This window comes from Canis lupus, chromosome 16, assembly GCF_003254725.2.
Source record: "Canis lupus dingo isolate Sandy chromosome 16, ASM325472v2, whole genome shotgun sequence".
NCBI lineage: Eukaryota > Metazoa > Chordata > Mammalia > Carnivora > Canidae > Canis > Canis lupus.
In genome coordinates this window covers 9,238,193-9,246,050 of record NC_064258.1, presented here as the reverse complement: position 1 = coordinate 9,246,050, position 7,858 = coordinate 9,238,193, and the positions used below count along the sequence as shown (strand labels likewise).

The window sequence follows — 7,858 nt, the reverse complement described above, 5'->3', positions numbered from 1 at the left end:
GGCACCTTCCCAGTGCCGGTGGGGGCGCTGGTGGAGCCTCTGAAGGACTGAGGTAGCGGGCGGTCGGCTGCACAAATGCTACTTGGGGGACGGGGGAAAGGACCAGGGTGTCTCCTTCCCACCTATTACGTCAGGCACAGGCCCGGGGTCCTCACCAGGATCTCCCCATCAAGGACGGTGAGGCTCAAAAGCCTCGCATGTGGTACCCACAGAAATGTCCGAGACAAGAAGTGCTGCCACAGGCAGTGAAACTGTGCCTGGCAGGTCCCGAGGCCCCGGGGAGAGTAGCACCCAGCCAGGGCTTCTGAGCGGTGAGCTGTGCTCCAGTCCTGCCAGGTGGTTCAGGTGGGGAGAACGGGCAAGGAGGGGGCAGGAAGGCAGCAGCGTGACAAGGCAAGGGATGATGAACCCATGCATTCGGATCTCACCTCTTACTCAGGTATCCAAAGCCTGCCACCTGCGGCTTCCAGGTACACACTGGCCAATAAGCTCTCCTGACCTTGGGTTCCTCCGGGGAACACACCACAAGGCTAAATCAGTTTAGCAGCTAAAGGAACCCTGACTCGGGGTCGCCAATGCTTTTCGGTTTTCCTACCTGGTTCATATCAAGGAGGGACCATACCAAGCACAGGATAGGAATGAGACACTGGCTGCCAGACTTCAGAAATGTAGGCAATTCTTCCCCAGGTGAGAACTGGCTAGGAGCTTCATGCTCCCACGTGGGCTGAGCCCGGCTGGCCAGCTGCAGTGCCCGTGGCAGCCGCCCAGAGGGTAGGCACTCCGCCCCACTGCTCGGCGCTGCAGCGCGCCTCTCCCTCCACCTGGAGGGCCCAAGGGAGCACCCTTCCCGGGGCCCCACTCCTTAGTCCCGTCGGAAGACTTTGCCCTGCCGAGGCATACCCCCTGGAGTTGAGTGTGCTTACCTTGGGAGCCCGGGCTGCTGCTCCCTGGGTGGATTGGAACCCAGATCCCAGATACCAGGCCCATCCTCAGCGAACCGCTGGAACAGGCAGGGCTCCGGTAGAAGGCTAAGCACGCACCCCGGGGCCTACTCAGATGGTCTCTGTGCAGGTGGAGGACGATAGGGAGGACCGTGTAGGCCTGCGGCGCTCTGCTGCCGGGTCAGCCGGTGTCTGCTTAGTCTCCCTCCTCCCTGCAAGGTCAGCATTGCCTGCCCACGCTTACAGGTGAGGAACAGACTCAGGAAGGTTAAGGGACTGGCTGCATATCACATAGCTAGCAGGTGGCGGAGGCGGGATTTGCACCCGCACCCACCACACAGGGCCCTTGGGAAGCCACTTGTGTGGCAACATGTCCCTTGCCTAGCCAGCTCTGAGGCCAGCTCTGAGGAGGGATGGTTGGGAGGGTGCATGTATGTGCAGGTGTGGGGCCACCCTGGGAAAACAAGTTGGATGCCCCCAGGCAATTCTTTTTCTGGACACTTTTGTCTCCAGATGATTTTCATATGGATCACCCACCAAAAGTGGGGGTAATGCATATAATAATGCCTTCTATCGTTTTCTTCCCTCAAGGTCTGCCTAGAGCCTCCCTCCCACCTTCCGGGACAGCAGGGGCTCTTGGGGACCACTTCCTTCCCCCCCAAACTTCCCACACTTTGAGACTCTCGTGTGGCTGGAGTCTCCCACCTTGTCATCTGTGACTCCTCTCTTCACTTCATCTGACCACTCCATCACCCAGTTACAAACTCCCGGATGGTAGGGATTGTGTTGTAGGCCTCTTTGTAGCACACATAGCACCTGCTCAAAAGATGGTTCCCATGACGGTTGGATTGCCCACAGCGCTGTGAACTGTGTGCCCCAGCGGGAGATAGCAGAGGCTGCTGTGGTCAGGTTTGTCTTTCAGGTTCTGGTGGCCATGGCATGGTTTTAGAGGCACAGCAAAGATGAATCTTTCATGTGTTTTGCTTCAATTAAATGAGCTCACTCACATTCCTTAAGTGTGCACATACCAGGTGGGCTGAGTGATGGTGGCCCAGAGATACAGCGGGGGAGAGCTGCCTCAGCCTTGGAATGTCCTCTGCATCCTGCCCAGAGCCCCACTAATGAGGACGTGGCTGTGAATGGAAACCAGGCATCGCTGACTGTGCTTGGCTGCTGACGGCTCTGGTGTTCACCAGGATAACTGTGCTAACGTCACCGTGTCATTCTGTAGAAGGTGACCTGGTTTTCCAGAAAGGCCTGCTGAATGCTTACACGAGGAGGGGGTGGAGGTGGGTGCGGCACCTGCCTCCTTTCTCTTCTTGGTCTGCAAACAGCTCCAGGTTGTAAGTATGGGACTCAAACTGGGGGCATCTGGAAAGCCTCCTGCCATCTCCATCAGAGATCCCTGCTCTCTGTCAGGGCGCTCCGGAGTGGAGACAGATGAGGTGTGGCTCCAAAGACCTGCTGGAGAGTAGTCTGGGGCTAGCTCTGGTGACAAGCAGCCACGGAGCTCAGGCCGCTGTGCTAAACCTCTCCAACCCCAGGCTTCACCTCTCTAAAGCAGAAATTATGCCTGCCCTGTCTGCCTCACACGTATTTGAGAATTGTAGGGTTTAGAATTTCAGGGGTTGGAAATTATCTACCCCAGTCTCGTGACTCACGAGGCCCAGAGAAGTTAAGTAACATGTTCAGTGTCACACAGCTAGTGGTAGAGCTAAAACTCAGGTCTTGTGGCACTCCTGTTCCCTGTTTATACTCATTATTGCACGTGTCATGCTTTGTTTACTTGTTCACCATCCTTGCAGCAGAAGTATAAGGATGGCGAACAAAGGATCCTCACACTTCTTTGTTTCTCTAGCATCTGGTACATATAGACAGTGCTCAATAAATATTATGTGTTGAACTAAACTAACCCTGACCACTAGTTCCAATGCTCTTTCCTCTATACCATGCTATCTCTGATCCTGGAAACCTCTGCTTCCAGTTCAGCCTCCCACAAAGTATGAAAACTTGCACATGTTTTAGAGAAAAAGATAAGCAAGATGCTCAACGGCCTCACAATTCCCATTAGGGTCCTGTAGTTTATAGCACAGAACCTATCTAAGCAAATACATACACATCTAAGACAAATTGGGATAACAATGACAACTAATACTAATTAAGAGTTGATTTGGGCCTGGCACTGTGCTAAGCACTTTACACATGAAGTACCAGGCTCAAGGTAAGTGCTTAAAAAAAGACGTTATTGGGGCCCATGGGTGGCTCAATTAAGCCTTGAACTCCTATCTTGGCTTGGATCTTGATCTCAGGGTCTTGATCCAGAGTCATGAGTTCGGGCCCTGTGTTGGGCTCCCCACTGGGCATCGAGGCCACTTAAAAAAAAAAAGGTATACTATCATTTTAAATTATAATGTAAGTTGAGTAGTACACTAGAGTATGCTAGCTTCAGCAGTAATGCCCAAATTTCAGAGGCTAACAAAGTAAAGATCTTTTTTTTCTTTGCTCATACCATAGACTAAGCAGGTCAGGGAAAGGAACAGCTTTGCTCCATCCAGGGCCTTTGGATGTAGCTGTTCATAAAGGATGTGTTTCAGAAGATGTGGTAGACGTGACTGCCATGCAAGCCTTTTCACTTCCCTTCTGGGTGCATGGAAAGATCATATTTCTCAGGCTTTTTGAAGCTAGTGACTTGCTTTAACCAAAAAAAAAAAAAAAAAAAAAAAAAAAAGACACATGTCATTTCTAGGTAGAAGCATTTAAGAGCCAAGCACACTTCTTCATATATTCCCTCCTCTCCCCAACTGTGATTTGTTGGTTTGGAAGTTTCATAAAGCTGAGACATCCTGGAATGCTAAGTTGCTATGTAGGGGACAGGTTTCCTGGACACTTGTCTGGCTGTGCAGCAACCTATGTGAGAAATCAAGCCTCTGAGATTTGTGGTGATCATAGCGTATAGAAGGGGCCAGCCTAGAGGTGGCCTGCACTCAGCCCACAGACCACTGGCCAGGACAGTCGTGGATGCCTGAGAAGTGTAGTCTGGTTGTATGCCTGTATGCACTGAGATTCTTGATTCTATGCATTGATGTCATTGATCAAGTCTGGAAAATTCTTCACTTTTATCTCTTTAAATAAATCTCCTGCCTCACCCTTCTTTTCTTCTCTCCACCCAGGACTCCAGTGAAGGCTGTTTGATATTATCACACAGGTCTCTAATGTTCTAGTTTTTGTTTGTTTTTGTCCATCGTACAAAAAAAAGTCTACTGGGATTTTGGGATTGCATTGGATCTGTAAGTCAATGTGAAGAGCCATGCCATTTTAATAATTTGACTATTCCATTCAACAATGTAGCTCTCTCCATTTTTAAAAAGTTTTTGAAAATTTCTGCAACTTGTTACAAGTTTTAAGGGTAGAGTTTTTGCCCGTATTAAAAAAAAATTATCCTCAAGATTTTTCAGGTGGCCAGAAGATGGTGGACATTCAGCCTGAACCTGCCTATAAAGGGCAGCCAACCAGCTTTCAAAATAAGAAGAGGGTCCCGCTTGGAGAAACTGGCAAGGACAAGTTCCCATGATACTATAAAGACATTGGCTTGGGCTTCAAGATGCCCAAGGAGGCCATTGAGGGCACCTGTACTGATAAGAGATGACCTGTTTACTGGTAATGGGTCCATCTGAGGGTGGATTCTATCTGACGTGGTGACTGAGATGAAGATGCACTGCCATCCTTGGAGACTACTTCCACTATGTTGAGAGTACAACTTCTTTAAGAAGTGCCATAAGAACATGTCCATGCATCTGTCTGCCCCCTGCTGCAGGGATGTCCGGACTGGCAACCTCATCGCAGTGGGCGAGTGCCAGCTCTTGAGCAAGGCTGTGTGTTTCAATGTGCCCAAAGTCACGAAGGCTGCTGGCACAAAGCAGCAATTCTAGAAGTTCTGAGGCTAGATGTCTGCCTATACCCCCAAAGAAAATAAAGTTATTTTCCCAATCAAAAAAGAAAAACCCATTTATCCTCAAATATTTATTTTTGTGCTCCTACAATTTTTTTTAAATTTCATATTCCAACTGTTTGTTGCTAGTATAAAGAAGTAGAATCAGTTTTTGCATATTGACCTTTTATCCTACAATCTTGCCAGATTGACTTGTTACCTTGAGTAGATGTTTTTGTAGACTGCTTAGGGTTTTTAACTGCATGATTATGGCATATTTTCTCAAAGCATTACACAGGCCATCATCTTTCCAACTCCTGAAGTCAATTTTCATATTTCTCTGTCCAGCTGCTAGTTTAGATGTTTGTTACAGCAGTACCTCACTTTCAGAAACCAATGTCTGTATTAGTCAGAATAACTTAATTGCTATAGTAAACAACCCTAAAATTTCAGAGACTCAAATATAATAATAATACTCTTAACTCTAGGGAACAAACTGAGATTTGCTAGAGGAGAAGGGATGGGGGGATGGGGTAACTGGGTGATGGGTGTGAAAGAGGGCATGTCATGGAATGAGCACTGAGTATTATACGCAACTGATCACTAAATTCTACCCCCAAACTAATAATATATGTTAATCAACTTGAATTTAAATAAAAGAAGAAAAATAACTCTATAAGACCATATAAAATATATATAACAAAAATACTTATTTCTTGCTCTCTTGTGGTTTTGTCCAGTGTGGTTTTATTAGGAGGCCACCAAGTGATTCAGTGTTCTGGGCTTCTTCTGTCTGGTGGGCCCATTGTACTCTAAGCCCTCAAAGTCCTTCACTGGATCTTCCACATCTGGCCAGAAATTGAGGGAAGAGAGTGTGGATAAATGTGTGAGTTTTTTAGGGCCCCATTCTGGTCATATTTATCTACAAAGCAACCTAGGACATATAATCTAGCTGTGTGCTCAACAAGAGGAGGAAATGAATATGCGGCCAGTCTTTGCCACATGTAGTTATCATCCCCATTGTACTGATAAGAAAGCTGAGGCTCGAGAGATTAAGTGACTTTCTAGCTTTTTTTTTTTTGAAGATTTTATTTATTTATTCATGAGAGACACACAGAGAGAGGCAGAGACATAGGCAGAGGGAAAAGCAGGCTCCTCATGGGGAGCCCTGTGTGGGACTTGATCCCAGAACTCTGGGATCACGCCCTGAGCCGAAGGCAGATGCTCAACCGCTGAGCCACCCAAGCGTCCCGTCTTCCCAGCTAAGGTCATGAACAACAGTGCCTAGAACTGACCTCAAATATGGCAGCCTCTCAAGATGTGCTCTGAATCACTATGCTACCTTTTTTCTCTTATTGCTTCCTGCCCTGGCACTTGTGCTAGCTTTCTTTTTTTTTTTCCCTTTTAAAAAATATTATTATTGGGATGCCTGGGTGCCTCAGTCGGTTAAACATCAGCTCAGGTCATGATCCCAGAGTCCTGGGATTGAGCTCCACACTGGGCTCACTACTTTGCAGGGAGCCTGCTTCTCCCTCTGCCTTTCTCTCTCTCTCATGAATAAATAAATAAAATCATAAAAAAGTTATTAGTTTTATTTTTCCTCAAGTTTTTATTTAAGTTCCAGTTAGTTAATGTACAGTGTAATATTAGTTTCAGGTGTAGAATTTAGTAATGCATCACTTACATACAACATCCAGAGCTCAAGGCCTTGCTATCTTAAGACCTGTGATGTTTTTTTCTCTCCTAGCAGGGCTTCCTCCAAACATTCACGTGTTTTTCTTCTGGCTCTGGCCTTTGATCTATCAGTGGGTACTTCGTGCTTTCACAAGCAGCCCCGTCCACAGGCTTAGTCTGAAATGCCTAAGGATCCTGAGAGCCACTGCAATAAAACAGAAGACATTTAAAGAAAATATAAAAAGACATAAAAGTCAATGTCAAGTAGTTTCTTTACAAGATCCCTATACTCCAGTGTTGTTTTAGAGGCACTGTCAAATGCCAAGGGTCTTAGGATAAAGGATTGTATACCTCCTATAGATCGGCATGTGTAGAACTGTTAAAAACTGGAATTAGATGGTCTCACAATACAGAATGTCTAGCTCCTAGCTGTTTCTTCCCTATGGAGCGGGGATCAGGGTTGTTGCTGGGCAGTGGGTTTTTTCTATCTTCAAGCAGTACCATCTGGGTAATGGAATTAGATCTTCTAAGGGAGATCTGCTGGAGGAGACAGATCTCCCAAGAGAAGCTTTGCGTGGCCCACATGGGACAAGGTGCAAGGTAGGGGATGGAGGATCCTAGGAGCCTGCTTTAAAGCTCAGTACTAACAGAAAGGAGGAAATGAATAGATAAGTTCAGAGGACATGAGGTCATTATACTTTGCTTTTAGTGTATTCTCTTTTACACATATTTAATATTTGCTTAGGCTTAAATATTCTAGGAAATAGTTAGGAAATATGTAAGCCAGACTCACAAAAAACCCCACAAATACCTGGTTGTTTGGAACAGGCTCCTGGGCATGACCTCCATGGGCTGTGACCCCTGGTAGTGCATTTATAATTTAAGAAATAGATATGCTGGAGGAGTTCTCAAATTGTCAAAATCTTTTGCAGGGATTTTTAAAAAGATTTTATTTATTTATTCATAAGAGAGAGAGAGAGGCAGAGACACAGGAAGAGGGAGAAGCAGGCTCCCTGCAAGGAGCCCGATGTGGGACTTGATCCCAAACTCCTGGATCACATCCTGAGCCAAAGGCAGATGCTCAACCCCTGAGCCACACAGGTGTCCCTTTTGCATGGATTTTTTATATAATTTGAATTTTGGCTGAGTTGAACCGAACCAAGTTCACCCGTTGGCTGCATTTAGGGGTTTGTTGGTATTATCTGAAGTCTGGGAGACCCGGAATCCCAAGGAAGGGTAGGTAAATGGGGGGTGAGAAACTGGGCTAATTTGCTGATTTAGCCAAATATTTGATGACCCACTCTGTGCCTGGCAT

The 7,858-nt window shown here is 46.8% G+C and overlaps 1 protein-coding gene and 1 pseudogene across 1 annotated transcript in view; one reads left to right on the top strand and one right to left on the bottom strand.

Moving 5' to 3' along the window:
• Positions 1-3,697: 3,697 nt before the first annotated feature.
• Positions 3,698-4,879, top strand: LOC112650973 (40S ribosomal protein S11-like; annotated as a pseudogene).
• Positions 4,880-5,033: 154 nt separating this feature from the next.
• Positions 5,034-7,858, bottom strand: part of HIPK2 (homeodomain interacting protein kinase 2) — a 193,597-nt gene continuing 190,772 nt past the window's right edge. The window contains exons 16-17 of the transcript XR_003130590.3: positions 6,554-6,748; positions 5,034-5,717 (exon numbers count right to left, since the gene is read on the bottom strand). The gene's annotated coding sequence lies outside the window, so the exon portion shown is untranslated. The remainder of the gene's footprint in view (positions 5,718-6,553; positions 6,749-7,858) is intronic.